The 16,310-nt window shown below is 38.3% G+C and overlaps 1 pseudogene; it reads right to left on the reverse strand.

Annotated features, from left to right (window-relative positions):
* Nucleotides 1-418: 418 nt before the first annotated feature.
* LOC113927406 lies at nt 419-860 on the reverse strand (annotated as a pseudogene).
* Nucleotides 861-16,310: the final 15,450 nt, after the last annotated feature.

The raw sequence follows: 16,310 nt of genomic DNA on the forward strand, positions 1-16,310 counted from the left end.
TTTGAGAAACTGCCAAACTGTTTTACAGAGTGACTGTGTCATTTTACATCTCGTCAACAATATGAGTGATCCAGTTTCTCTGCATCCATACCTGCTATTTGACGTTGTTGCTATTTCTTATTTTAGCTATTTAATAGGTACGTAGTGATATCTCATTGGGTTTTACTTTACGTTATCTTTAATGGCTAATGAATGATGTTGGAAATCTTTTCATGGTTTATTTTCCATTTGTATGTCATCTTCAGTGGAATGTCTTTTACTCATTTTCTAACTGAATTGTCTGTTTTTTAAATTTTCAGTTTGGGGAGTTCTTTATATATTCCAGGTACTAGTCCTTTTCAGATATGTGTTTGGCAAATATTCTCTCCCACTCTGTTACTTGTCTTTTCATCCTCTTCATAAGGTCTTTTTTAAAAGCATCTGTTGCTCCAGGTGCATGGTTTTTGTCTGGATGAAACTTCAAAGCAAGCTTTCTATAAGCTTTTTTTCAAATCTTCATCACCAGCATCTTTGGTAACTCCAAGTACTTCATAGTAATTTTTACATTTGTTTATGCTGAGAACTCCATCTACTTGGTCTTTGGTGTAGCCCTTTCCATTTTCACCGCTGCCAGATGTGCTGTCCTTTGTACAATTAGGCTTGTTTTGATCACCACAACCTGATGGTTTTCGGCAATAAGGGCTATTTCCAGCGGTGCTTCCATTTTTCATAATTATTTCCAACGGTGCGCGGGCCAAGGGCAGTGGGTAGAGCTTCTTCGCCTTCTGCAGGAAGCGCTGGGCCTTCTCACGGTTGCCAGCGTTGAGGGCCTCCCAGGTGATCTCAACACATTTCTTCGCCTAATCCCAGTTCCCCTCCATGGCTTGCGCTTTCTACCGTTTCCTCCGGTAGCGCAGCTATGGGGGGACCGACGCCGCGGCCGTGGCTGAGGCGAGCCGGCCCGGGGTGGGGGCGTGCGGTGGTGAGCGGGGAGGAGAGCAGGGGACCGTGGCAGCGGTGGCGGCCCCGGCGGACTGGCAGGCTCACAGCTCCGCCTCCTCACGGCGGCCTCCCCGCCCCGGCCCCGCGGGTCCCTACTGCGCGAGCCGCATCCCTCCAGGCCCCGGACCGAATTCCCCGGGCCTGGGAGTCAAAGCCGATTGGGCTGTCCGTGGGCCCAAAAATCTGTATCTAATAGACTTGTTGAGTCACTATGTTGTACAACTGAAACTAATGTAACATTGTGTCAACTATACTTTGATAAATTTATGCAAGTTTTATCTATATAGATAGATATAATCTGTGCCTAGATATTTTTAGGTACCCAAAGAAGGAAAAGATCTTTATCCTCATTTTTGGGTCTTATACTATGTTTGCTTTGTAGAGAATATGCGTTCAGTAAATACCTACTGAGACAGTTAACAAGCATTTTTCTGAGCCCACTAATGATTAGGCAAGACACAGTACTAGGTGACCTTTAGGAAGTAGCAAAACTGTACAGTAGTCATGGTGACCATTCTGTTAAAGAGGGAAATGCATATGAACAGGTAAATACCATAGAAAAAGAGCATATTGCTATACTTGGTTTTAGAAGTGAGGCAGGAAAGGGCTATTGTTGGTAATAGTCCATGATCACCAACCACAGTGGGGAAGGGTAAAGAAGGTAAAATGTTCTAGTACCAATTTCAATGTGTAAGGGGGTGGGGGTTTTCCCATGTCAAACAATTCTCATGAAATCAACTGGGTGTCCTAGAATTCAGCTTAATTCTGACATTAACTACCTGGAGATAGCATCAGATTCTGCAGGTTAAGGGTGTAGGACCACCCCGCCTTCCCCACCAGCCACATATACAGGCGGACATGCAGATTTAAGAGGCCAATTCCAAGTCCAGGTAGTAACCTCCGCTTCTGACCCAATGTGCTATAGATGATAAGTTCCAATGACCCCCTCCTTGAATTCAGTTAATTTGCCAAAATAGCTCACAGAATTCAAATAAACATTTTCCTTGCTAGATTACTGGGTTATTATAAAAGGATATAACTCAGTAACAGCCAGATGGAAGAGATGCATAAGGCAAGGTATGGGGAAAGGGTGGGGAACTTCTGTGCCCTCTCCAGGTATGCCTTTTCCCCCGTCTCCGTGTGTTCGCTAACCAGGAAGCTCTCTGAACCCCTTCAGAGATAGACTTGAAGAGATAAATACTTGAAGAGATAGATAGAGATAAAAACCCCTTATTTTGAGTTTTTAAGGGACCTTTATTACATAGACATGATCAAGTAGATCATTGGCCATTGGTGATGGATTCAATCTTAAGCCCCTCTCCCCTCCCTAGAAATCAGGAAATGGGACTGAAAATTCCACCCCTCTATTCAGGGTTGGATCCCTTGGCAATAGGCTTCCATCCTTAGGTGCTTTCCAGAAGTCACTTCATGAATATAAACCTGGTTGTGATGTCAGGTGGCCTGTTATAAATAAGAAGACACCTATTTCACCTTTATGGCTCTGAAACAATTTCAGCAACGGAGGACAAGAGACCAAATATTATGACTGTCAACTTTAAAAATAGCCAGTTATTGTAGCAGCAAAATGAATTTATAATAGAAGAATTGTAATTTGGGACAAGCGAACTATGGTGAAGCATAGGCATGTCTAAAGAGACAGGGGAAGGTTAGCTTTTATTAGATTTTCAGAGGAAATTAACATGGATGGTTTGAGCAAAAATTTACCACAGAAGAACAAGAGTTTGAAGTTGTGATGGTTTCTTATTGGCTGCAAGCAGTGGTTAATGCATTAGTGCTAGGACAGAGAGGGATGTTTCTTCTTTTTTTAAAAGCAGGAGATAAAATGTGAAAAGTATCCTCCCTTTGTCAAGATAATTTTTACTTCTTTCTGCTGGTTATGTGGCTGCAACAAGTAGTACAGGCAGGAGAACTCCTCCTTTAGGCCTTCCCCACTCCATTTTAAATGTCTCTTTTACACATTTTCATAAGACAAAAGATGCTCCCATGCTCAGGAAATTTCAAGAGTTTGGGAGTTGTGAGCCAGGAACCACAGGCAAAAACCAAATATCTGAGAAATATACTTTGGTCATCTGGCCAAATATGCATATTTCTTAAGCCACGGTATTGCAGAAGGGTACATACTTACTGCATATCTGGCTACCATCATTTCCTTTAGCTGCCTTCCTGAAAAGGGCAACTCTTCTCTTTATAGACTCAAGGATTTGTGGCTTCTTTACGCCATATAAATTATTATAGAACTGTCATTATTATGTTTTAACTTATTTCCCTAAATATAGAAAGAAAAACTCAGAAGTTAGGAGAACTAGAAATGCCCCTAAAATATAAGCTACCATTCTCACTCTAATGGTGACTCAGAAAGATAAGTCTCCATGTTAGTATAGTAATATGATTCTGTACAGCTCATGGGAATTCGTTCTGAAGAATGTGAATCTCCATAATTTTCTCTACCAAGAATAAGACACATATATAATTTCAACCAGACTGTATTAAAGGTTAGGCATAAAGTAAAACAGAGTACTTAATGGAAATAAAACAGCTGCAAGAATTATTGTTCCAATATTCCATAGATTGAATTCACAATCCCTTACCAGTTCATCTTCTGGCTTAGCAGTGACTTGCTTCCACTTCGATTGCTAACTCCCCTGCATCATCAGAAATGCTCCCATATTGCTATACCTTGGAGTTCTAGTTCAATTTGTCCTACCCTTCAGAAAGATTTTCTTTTATTAGTTCAGTTACCATTTTATATCCTGCTCCAGGATTAAGATTTTTGTGAGGAACACAGGATTATCCTCCGCATTCTCTAGAATGCCCAATGCTTGAAAGGGTCGGTTAGTGCCCTGTGACCCAGGTATCTTTTTTAAAGATTTTATTTATTTATTTGACAGAGAGAGACAGCGAGAGCAGGAACAGAAACAGGGGGAGTGGGTGAGGGAGAAGCAGGCTTCCCGCCAAGCAGGGAGCCCAATGCGGGGCTCGATCCCAGGACCTCAGGACCTCAGGACCTCAGGATCATGACCTGAGCCGAAAGCAGACGCTTAATGACTGAACCATCCAGGTGCCCCTGTGACCCAGGTATCTTAATTACAACAGTGCATTTCACATTATTTGGGCATTTTACTCAGTCTTTGACGACAATAAGAGAATAGTCTGGATTCTGGTGCAGCAAATACAATATGGTTCTTTTCATAGCCCTTCTTCCAGTTCCAGTGAGTAGAAATCCAATGTCTCCCTTCCTTTATAGACCAGTCTACAGAAATGATTATAAAAACATCTAGATTAGATTAAGAAAATAAATTCACCGTGTATGTAAAGGGATGCATCTGCTACAGTTACGTTCAGTTGACACTACTAAATAGAAAACAGAATTTCAGTCTGAACCACGTACTTTTGTAGGACTGCTGTGAAGTCACGATTTTTAAGAAGATAGTTATAGATACATAACTGCATAACTGAAACGTTCGCCAAAAGGTTGATTATAAAACAAAGTAAGAATCAACTCCAAGGCAAATTTCAGTTTTCCCACTGAATGCATAAACAGAACTAGTAGAAAAACATATTTTTTTTCAGTGTGCCCAACACAAAGTTTGGTATTTCTATATCTGACACAATACTATGATCAGGTTATGATGATTGGCCTGTGTCCACTCTATGCCTTATCCCCACATAGACTTCAGTGATTTTTTTAAGGTAAGAATGAAGAGATAAAACTTAATTTGGATGTTAATACTTTACCTGTAGAATGTTAATAATATTTGTTAGAATTTAAATTAATGTTATAAAATCTAAAATAAAGAACTCTAAAGTAGAACTTACTGCCTCTAACATTTGGGTTGTAATATAATCTTTGGATGTGGATATATTTTTTTCCAGATTAATTATGGTTTATGTCAAATGCCCTCCCCCCAAATAATATATTTATGAGATAGATGTTTTTTAATAGCCCATATTTAAATGTTAGAGAACAAATCTAGAAAGATAAATTTCATCCTTTATGTTCTTACATGAAATAATAAATTGTGCCTGTTCTAGTAATTTATTTCTGCATAAAACACTACCCCAACTAAGTGGCTTAAAACAGCAACAATAATTTATTTTGCTTATAAATCTGCAATTTGGGCAGGCCTCAACAGGGAAAGCTCTCTTCTTTTCCATGCAGAAGCAGCTCAAAGGCTGGTGGTAACTCAATTTCTAGGGGCTGGAATCACCGAAGGCTCTTTTATTCATATATCTGGCAACTGATGGTAGCTGTTGGCTGGCACCTCAGCTGATACATCCGCATGAGGCTTTTCCTTGTGAACACTTGGTCTTCTCACACCATAGTCACTGGGTTCTAATAGTAACAGTAAGTGTCTGTAGGGGAGGAAAATAATTTTCCCTCTACATTTTTCTGGGTTCTTGGCTAAGCCCCCTCCACCCCCCATGTAATAAAAAGATTAACAGGAAAAAAAACAAGTTTAATAATGTATATACCTCCTGTATACATGGGACATATCTAGGGAAACTGAGTGACTCTCCAACTTGGTCCAAGCCACCACCTTAAATAACATCTCTAGCCAAAGAAAAAATAAGATGTTGGGAGGTGGGGAGGACAGTTATGGGAAGATACCAGGAAAAACACAGGAAACATGGGTAAGGTTGGTAAGCAGATTTAAGTTGTTGGCTTCTTCATAAGATTTGAAAAACATTTCTAGAGATTTAGTTATTCTCTTCCTAGTACAGAGAAGGAGACACCCTTACAAATGGAAAATTCCTTTATAAATGCACATGTGTCGTAATTTATAATCTGTTTTCTGAGATTCTCTTATGTCTGCAATTTCTTAAAAATGATCGTCTCAGAATAATTCTTGTGTCAAAGAGAGACTTTGGGGTGGCAAGTTCTCCTTATTTTCATCCCAAAAGAACTAGAAGTGAATGGCCACTTTATGACATAGCCTCAACCACTTATGCCATATTCTGTTGGTCAAATTAGTCTCAAAAATCAACCTAGTTTCAAAGGCAGGGTAGACAGATACCACTACTCCCTGGTTATACATCTCCTCCTATCATTGTAACACTAGTTAAAAAAAAAAAAAAAGCCTTGAAATTCCTATAGATGAAAATAAAACTTGGCCAGTGAATGGCCATTGAAATTAATACCATGAAGGATTATTATAATTTAAAATATCTTAATAAACTAATGGAATTATACTATTTATTTCAGCAATGCACAATATCAAGCAACTATTATAAAAGTTATTTCACAATAAATAAATAACAAGTAGCAATCATCTTAAGACTAAACATTTAAGATTGGTGCTAAAATAACTGGCTTGATCATTCAAGTTTTGGAAAATAAAATATATGAATATGTTTTACAAATATTACAGCATTGGGGCACCTGGGTGGCTCAGTCATTAAGCATCTGCCTTCGGCTCAGGCCATGATCCCGGGGTCCTGGGATCGAGCCCTGCATCGGGCTCCCTGCTCAGCGGGAAGCCTGCTTCTCCCTCTCCCACTCCCCCAGCTTGTGTTCCCTCTCTCACTGTGTCTCTCTCTGTCAAATAAATGAAATCTTAAAAAAAAAAAAAATATTACAGCATTATCACAGGATACAATTTATAGACAGGACAAAATTTATATACATAAAATGTGAAACAGTTGTATTGGTTTTTTTTTTTTAATATGGTTGAGGGAACTCAAAATTCAGCTGGTTGTAGTGCCTTTGCCAGTTTAAAAGCAACTGGTCCCTATGAAGAAAATTATCTTTTGTTAGAGATTATTTAACTACAAGTTTTAAAAATTTAATTGATCATCTCCTTATTGTTCAGCACAGTAGAGCCATTGTAATCTCTATACTTGACAACTATTACAAAAGGAACACAAGCAGTTGTTTATTTTTGAAGTTTATTTATTTGTTTATTTTTGGTAATCTCTGTACCCAACATGGGATGCAAACTCACGACCCTGAGATCAAGAGTCACTTGCTGTACTGACTGAGCCAGCCAGGCACCCTCAATTATTCATTTTTTTTGAATTGACAAAATGAATGTCACTTAATCACAGTGAGAAACAAGAATTTGGTAGTGATATGGCTGCATCCAATCTAGATTTTTCATTAAACTGTTACAGAAGGCAACAGAAAAGCAAAAGCTACCTAGGTTCTGAACCAGGGATACTATTTTTCTTAGTCACTAATGTCAAAATAGAAGAAGTAATTATTCATTTATACTACCCAAAGTTTCTGTATTCAGTGCTTCCTAATTAGGATGTTTGCTGATTCCTCTTTTCTTTCTCTGCTTGTGTTCTTTTTTTTTTTAATTTAATTTTATTATGTTTGTCACCATATGATACATCATTAGTTTTTGATGTGGTGATCCACGATTCATTGTGTTCGTATAACACCCAGGGCTCCATGCAGTATGTTTTCAAAAACATTCATGCCACATGTCAGATAAGAGCAATAGGACTTTGAAAGGAGTAGAAAACATAATACATGAGAATGTTGGTTTTCTTTTACTTCTGTCTACCATTTATTATTCTAAGAATTCAAAAAATATTTTTGCAGCACTTTTATATGCTAAACCTTGGGTTCATCTTGAGTAACAGTAAACAATACAACCATAATCCCTGCTCCTTGAGGTTAGTTAGAAAAACAGGTATTACACAAGAAAGGACTTGTCCTACAAGCAAGTGTAATTGATGATAATTAAGGAAAGGGACAATGAACAAATAACATCCCATAGGAAAAATCTGAAAGGCTTTTCTGCTTTTCAATCTTGAATTCCTGCCACTGGTGCAGCATATTGAATGGATTAGCAAAATGCTTCTGCTCCTATCTATTTTCTAGAGAGTAGCTTTTAGGAAAGCAACTTTTCTGAAGGGTAGACTGTAGTAACACATATCCTTGGCCAAAACAAGAACTGGGGGCCACATTTAAAGAGGGGGTTAGATTTGTATTACAACACAGAGTATGTCACTCTAATTACTTCTAAAATGAGGTCCTCTGAGTTTACGCTGGGGTCCTAAGGATATTTAGTAACATTATAAAGAAGAGCAAATGACATGTGAGATTCATGTAAGAAATGGGACCACCAAGCTGTACATCTATGTTAGTCTATGATGCAGGTAAGCCCTCTTAGCCCTCTTTGAATTAAATGAATGCTGTGGGAATTTGCAAAGCAGTGAAGTACACCATAGTAGCCAGAGCACTGTGCTAAACCAGCATACCTCATGGAGACAACCTTATATTTTATGGCCTTAAGGGAAAGAATGAGAAAAAGGTGAATATCATAGTGGCTAGGAGGTCACTGTTAACCTGTGGGACATCTTCAACTAGTTTGTGACTCTTTGCTCCCTCAGGTCCAAATGATTTAAAAAATAAGAGTTACATGAGCGTGTTTTCTAAAGGAAAAGAATGGGGTTTTTCATTAACTTGCATATAACATGTAACAGCCAAGGTAAAAATTATATTGACAATGTTTTTAGGCAAGTGTGTGTTTATTATACATGATTGAGAGGCAAGGACCGAATTAAACATAAATGTATATTGCTAATGCTTCTCTAGCACCCAACAATAATAAGTGAGAGCTAAACATGCATCAATAGTTTAGAGGAATAATAAAATACATATAAAGTTAATCTGACATAATAGTATGCACATCGTGCACTGCATGGGAATTGGCGTTGCTGGTATGTACTTCACAGTAATGATAATTGGTATTTCTTTGATAAAACAAATTTCTATTTTGTTTTGTATTCTCTCTATGGTATGTGAAAATCAGCATCTCTTTCAGTACTCTTTCTTAATAACTGTCATACTTTTACAATTTAACATCTATCCAATATTATTGCCAGATAGAAGATATTTCTTCTGAACTTCTCCCAAGTCGTCATCCTTTCCTCACCATAGATACACTTTATGGATCTTTGAGTGCATGCTCCTTGTTTTCTGTGTCAAGTCAGTGTCCCATTCCTAGAGGAATTGAACATGCAAGATCAAACAATTATACTCCTGTTATTTTTCTTATAGAATTATAGCACAATTAAGCATTTTGTATATGTGCACTGTTTCTATTCCCATTATAGCTATATTCTTAATATTATTGTTAATCAGCATCCAGTTACATATATGCAGGTTTATAGTTCCAACTGCAGCCATGAGTCAATATTTCACTTGTTCTCATCTAGACAACAGACCAAACCTGAACATAATTTTATACCTACCATGGCTTTATCAGTATAAGTGCCTCCCATTCCCATGGAGGAAGGCTGCACACTTATATGGACTCCATTTTGCTTGAGTCTTAATAGAATCCTGAGTTTCTTTTTTTTAATATTTTTTTTAGATTTTATTTATTTGAGAGAAAAGAGGGAGAGAGAGAGAAGGAACAGGGGGAGCAGCAGAGGGAGAGGGAGAAGCAGACTCCCCGCTGAGCAGGGAGCCCCACGTAGGGCTCAATCCAGGACTCTGGGATCATGACCTGAGCCGTAGGCAGATGCTTAACCAACTAAGCCACCCAGGCTCCCTGTATCCTGAGTTTCTATGTGTCCCAATCCTTTGATGGCCCTGGAGCCTACCAGGTCAACCGTGACCTATACCAACAGCTGTTTTTTTTGTTTTTTTTGTTTTTTAAGATTTTATTTATTAGAGAGAGAGAGAGACAGCGAGAGAGGGAACACAAGCAGGGGGAGTGGGAGAGGGAGAAGCAGGCTTCCCGCAGAGCAGGGAGCCCGATGTGGGGCTCGATCCCAGGACCCTGGGATCATGACGTGAGCCAAAGGCAGATGCTCAATGACTGAGCCACCCAGGCGCCCCCCAAGAGCTGTTTTTCTACCTCTATTCTTCTAGACTCATCCTATAACTGGCTCCTAATTCCTCCATTCTGCTTTGGTTTCAGATAAAAAAATAAAACTTTGAGATCTACTTCACTGGACAATAAACTTCTTTAAAATTAGGAATTCTTTTTTTCATTTCAACCTCTAGCCATATATTTTTCATTCATTAATTTATTCAATAGATATTTAAGGAAACACTCAAGAGGGTAATTAAAGTATGAACCAAAAAAAATGATAGTGTTAAAAAAGGTTAGACATTATGTCCTCATCCTAGAATGATATTTGCTAGGTATTACCTAGCAAATAAAAATCAGGGGGGGTTTTTTATCTGAACCCCCCTCTCCTTTTCTTTCTTCTTTTCTCCCTGCCTTTAAAACTATTATTTACTGTTGATATTAATTTATCATCAGTCATGTGTAAGTAGTAGTATTTAGTCAATAAACAGAAAGCTCCCTAGATAGTTCAGTCAGGGGAATTGAATGCAGGAAATATCGAGAAGGAAAACAAACCAACAAACAAACGTTGGGAGAGCTGCTGCAGAAAAGGGAGCACAGCTCAATGTCAGGAAGTTTCTATTGCTCTGGGGAAGAAGGCATACATGGAGAAGGTGGTATCAGTACACTGAATGTCACTGACAATACAGCGACACCACCTCCCCTTGAAATAAATACATGCGGCGTCCTTGCCCTGGATGCTGCTGAGACTGCCAAGCACTGTTACTCGGTAAGGGCTGCTACTGAGTGTGCTGGGCTCACTCCCACGGATGCTACTGCAGGAGTGGTTCTCTTCAGAACAATCTTTCCACAGATATGAACCATAAACATGTATACACACAAACAGCATAACAAATACAGCTACCTGAAAGCACTGGAGAGTGAACAGAAACGGGCAAATACTGGAGGAGAGTTAACACTTAGAAGAAATAAACAGGACTGGGTTAAGATTCCCGTTTGTCTCCGTTTTAGCCTGAGATCAGTGCCGTGCAGGGCAGCTAGAGCTCTGGTATAAAAACCACCTTCTCGCTGCTTTGAAGAAACTACAGGGCAGATTGAGGCAGCCACAGCTGCTGGAAAGTAAGGCAAACAGAAGAAAAAGAGAGCCCTGCAGGGTTTCAAATTATATAAGTAAACTATACCTACATTTCTGGTGAACCCTGATCTAGACATGTGTGAGGCAAATATCAAGCGGCCCAGCCAAGTTTAAAAGAACAACTAAGATTTCAGCTGCTGCCCCAAAAGTGCAGAAGCAGCGTCTGCAGTTTGAATTTAACCACATGAACTGCCTGCTATATGGTAATTTTTTTTTTCAGATTTTATTTATTTATTTTGCAGAGAGAGACAGCAAGAGAGGGAACACAAGCAAGGGGAGTGGGAGAGGGAGAAGCAGGCTTCCCGCGGAGCAAGGAACCCGACGCGGGGCTCGATCCCAGGACCCTGGGACCATGACCTGAGCCGAAGACAGATGCTTAACGATTGAGCCACTCAGGAGCCCCTGGTAATTTTTTGTTTACAGAAACATAAGAGAAATCACAGCATATATTAGTAATGCCCCAGTATACAATCCAAAATTACTCAACAAATGAAAAAAAATAAGCGTAAGAGCAGGAGTTGGTAAACTTTTTCTGTAAAGGATGATCTAATGGATATTTTAGGTGTGGGGACTATACAGTCCTGTTGCAAATATTCAACCCTGCAAATTGTAGTGTGAAAGCAGTCATAGACAACATGTAAATGAAGGGGTATAGGTATACAATGTTCTAACAAATGTTATTTAGAACAGCATGTGGAAAACTGAATTTGACCTGTGGCGTATAGTTTGCTGGCTCCTTGTTGAGAGATCAGCAGAGACCCAGAGATGACAGAGATGTTGGATTTTGCATAGAATGGTTTTAGCTGGCTTTTATAATTAGGCTAAAAGACACAGAGAAAACATAGCATAAGGAATTAAGAGTGGAAAATTTCAGCAAAGGAATAAAAATAAGAAAAATAATAAAATGGAGAAACAAATACTAAAAAATATCTATATAAACTCTGAATTTGGAAACAAATCACCTAGTGGGATTGAAAGCAAAATAAAGATGACAGAAGAGTCATGGTATGAAGTAAATGGTATGAAGTATGGTATGAAGAAAACATTTTAAAAAGCCTCCAGAAACAAAGGGACAATATCAAGCAGTAGAAGATATGATTAATTAGAGTCCTGGAAAGAGTTGAGGAACCATAAGCAGCACACATACAAAACAAACATAATGCCAGCGCACATCACATCAAACTGCTGTAAACCAAAGACAAAAAGAAAATCTTGAAAGTAGTCTTAGAAAAAGAAGCCATTATATTCAGTGGAATAATTATCCCAGTGACTGCTAAGTTCTCATCAGAAACAATAGAGACCAGAATACGGTGAAACCATATGTTACAGTACTGACAGAAAAGAAAATCCTTTCCAAATTTTTGTATCTAATGAAATATCCTTCAAAAAAGAAAACAAAATAAGATTTATTTACAAAATAATCTTGGATAATTTGCTGGCTGTAAACCTTCACTATAAGATATGCTCAAAGCAATTCTTCAGACTGAAGGGAAATAGTACCAGATAGAAATTCAGACTCTCAGGAAGGAATAAAGGGCACTAGAAATGATAAATTTATTGGTTAATATAAAAGATTATTTTCCTTGTAATTTTTTTCAAATGCATATGATATTTTAAAACCTTTAGCATTTCACCATAGGGTTTATAATGCTTGTAGATATAATACATATGAAAATCATTGCATAAAGAATGTAGGTTATAAAGTAGACCCACATCTCTACATTTTACATATGAACTGTAAGAAGACTGTGAAACTTAGGAATGGATATTGTAATCCTTAGGACAATCTCAAAATAATCAACATGGTTTAGCTAAAAAGAACAAAAAGCAGAACATAGAAGACAAAAAGCTAGATAGACCTAGCTTTAACCATAATTATAATTACTATAAATATTAATAAACTAAATACTTCAGTTAAAAGATAGAAATTATTTAAATTGGGGGCACCTGGGTGGCACAGTCAGTTAAGCCTCCAACTCTTGGTTTCAGCTTAGGTCATGATCTCAGGGTCCTGAGATAGAGCATTGCGTTGGGCTCCGTGCTCAGCAAGAAGTCTGCTTAGAGTTTCTTTCCCTGCTGTGCTCACTCACTCCCTCTAAAGTAGATAAATCTTGGGGCTCCTGGGTGGCTCAGATGATTAAGCATCTGCCTTCAGCTCAGGTCATGGTCTCAGGGTCCTGGGATCTGGCCCTGGGTCAGGCTCCCTGCTCAGTGGGAAGTCTGCTTCTTTCTCTCCCACTCCCCCTGCTTATGTTCCCTCTCTCACTGTGTCTCTTTCTGTCAAATAAATAAATAAAATCTTAAAAAATAATAAAAATTAAAAATAAGTCTTTAAAAAAAGAAATTATTTAAATTGGAAATAGACATTAAGTCCCAACTATATGCTCTCTACAAAAGATGTACCTTTAATACAAAGATATAAATTGAAAATAAATGGACAGAAAAATATATATTCAAAAAGTAAGCATAAGAATTCTCCAGTGTCTATGTTACTATCAAATCAACCGACCTTTAAAGATTATTTATTTGACAGAGAGAGACACAGCGAGACAGGGAACACAAGCAGGGGGAGAGGGAGAATCAACTTACCTTTAATAAATAATTTATCATTAGGAATAGTTTCATAATGCTAAAATATCACTCTATCAGGATGACAAATTATACATGTGTATGTTCCCAATAACAGTGTTTAAAAATATGTTTCATATACATTTGCCTCACCTATTATTACTTTGACAGAATTAAAGGAAGAAATAGTTAATTCCACAGAAATGAAAAAAAATTTTTAAAGATTTTATTCATTTATTTGACAGAAAGACACACAGTGTCTTTGGTGAGAGAGGGCACACAAGCAGGGGGAGTTGGAGAGGGAGAAGCAGGCTTCCATGGAGCAGGGAGCCTGATGCAGGGCTTGATCCCAGGACCCTGGGATCATGACCTGAGCCACCCAAGCACCCCCAGAATTGAAAATTTAATACTACTGTCAGCTACTGATATTGCCAAAAAAATAAAAAGAGGGACAAAATCCTAAAAGACGAACACAACACTATCAACCATGTTGACCTAAGGAGCATTTGTGGAACACTAAAGCCAAGAACTCCAGAATTCACATTTGTTTCACGTACATGTTGCACATTCACCAGTGCTACTTAGGATGGTAGTAGTTGCTTCTGTGAAAAAACCACCCCTGCTGGACAAGCAGTTAGCTGCTGTGTATGGTGCTGGAGCCTCTGTTACCAGCACTGCTGCATGCCTGACCACTACCGCTAATGCTACTAGAATCATGGCTGCCGAAGCAAAGAGCACCTACTGTTGCTGCTTTCATTAGCTGACCACCAGAAGCAAAACAGCATGACTTCTGTCTCTCTTCAACCTTCAAATTTGGCTTGAGTCCTTCCTGTTGGCAGAAACTGAACAGAATCCAAGTGGCAGGAGAGGCTACAAAATACAGTTTGCAGGCCTCTATACTAGAGGTCCAGAGAGAAAATATGTTAAAAAAAAAAAAGTTGCAATTTGAGGGTAATCCCATAAACAGTTCCATTAAATTACGATTTCAATTTTATTGCTGGTGAAGCTTAATTGAAAAAACTGTGGGTGGCTCAGATGGTTAAGTGTCTGCCTTTGGCTCAGGTCATGATCCTGGGATCAAGTCCCATGTTGGGCTCTCTGCTCAGCAGGGAGTCTGCTTCTCCCTCTTCCTCTGCTGCTCTCCCTGCTCATGCTCTCCCTCCCTCCCTCTCTTTCTCTCTCCATATATACACACACACACATATATATGTGTATGTATACACACACACACACTTGTCAAATTTTGTTGCTTCCATGGTCAGTATCTAGCAACTGAACTAAAATAGACTATTAATATAACTTGTAATAAAATTCTAGGAAGTTCTAAAGAGACACAAACTATCCTATGCGTCGAAAATAATACCAACAGAACAAAGCAAATCTCTCTGGGGAAAAAAGCAAATCTAGGTAAATGTTCGAGAAAGCTCAGAGACACATAGACATGTTGATTTTTCTCTATGTCACCAGTTTGGTTTTTTCCATATACAAATGTATAATCGCTTAGATTCTTGGTATTTTTTTCAGATTCTTCAGTTTTTGTTTTTTTAGGTTTTTTTAAAGATTTTTTTAAAGAATTCTTTTGAGAGAGAGCATGCAAGCATGAGCATGGGGGAGTTTTGGGGGCGGGGAGAAGCAGATTCCCTGCTGAGCAGGGAACCTGATGTGGGGCTTGATGTGGGGCTCTGTCCCAGGACCCTGAGATCATGACCTGAGCCAAAGGCAGGTGCTTAATCGACTGGACCACCCAGGTGCCCCTCTTCAGTTTTTTAAATAAGAAAACTATTGTCTATTCTTTACATTGCTTGGACAATTTTCTTATAGATAAAGGTATTTTCATTGTCTATTTTTTTATTGCCCTTTGAAGGACAAATAAGGTTTTTTAGTCATGTTATAGACCTTTGTCACATTATCTCAATATAAGAAAAAAGTCCATCTACATTCTGTGTGATATGGTGTCTCCCACAGCTGTCTTTTTTTAAAAAAAACTTGTTTTTCAACTGCTTCAAATTACTGGTCTTCAAGCTGCTGCCTCCCATAGCTTAATAGTCCTATTAAAATGAAACCACCTGCTCTCCTATGACCAAGTGAAACTCATATTTAATAATTATTACCTCATTCCAAATGGCACATTCTTGAAAGAAAACCTCTCACTGAAACTGAAAAATCAAATACTGGCAATAATGGAAATGTCTCTTGTTTTTCAATTGCTAGTTTATTTTTCCATTCCAGGTTACATGGTAGGTGTTAAAAAAAAAAAAAAGGTAACAAATCCCCAAATATTGAACACACAGTATAAACAAGGCATTAATCTAAGGTGTTATCTTAACTAAGAAGCCTACAAGACCAAAAAAAAAAAAAAAAATTGTCATCACCACTCTCCAGATAAGAAACTGAGGCTCACGGTTGTTAAGACAGTTGCTCAAAGTCCTGCACGTAATTAAGAGTGACAGAACCAGGATTCAAACTGAGGTATTCTGACAACACAGTCTGCAGGCCAAATTACTGTATGTTATACCATAACATTCAAATATGTTTCATTATAATTCTTAAATACAAAGGTAATACTACTTTAACTCTGTATGACTTTCATACATGTCCTCATTTTGGAGCAAAGAAACACCTGAAAGAGGCAATTGGAGGCCATGATCTGATTTATAAGGGCTCTGTAATAATACTCACAAAATATATTTTAAAGATGTCTTATATTTACATGTGTCCAGTTCATTGGTAAAGTTTTGAATGAGCAAAGAAATATGTTTGATTTTAAAGAGCCAAAACTCAAACTTTTCTTGGAATACACAGAAATTAAACAACTTTATCACTCCAAAACCCAA

The sequence above is a fragment of the Zalophus californianus genome, chromosome 7, assembly GCF_009762305.2.
Source record: "Zalophus californianus isolate mZalCal1 chromosome 7, mZalCal1.pri.v2, whole genome shotgun sequence".
NCBI classification, from domain to species: Eukaryota; Metazoa; Chordata; class Mammalia; order Carnivora; family Otariidae; genus Zalophus; species Zalophus californianus.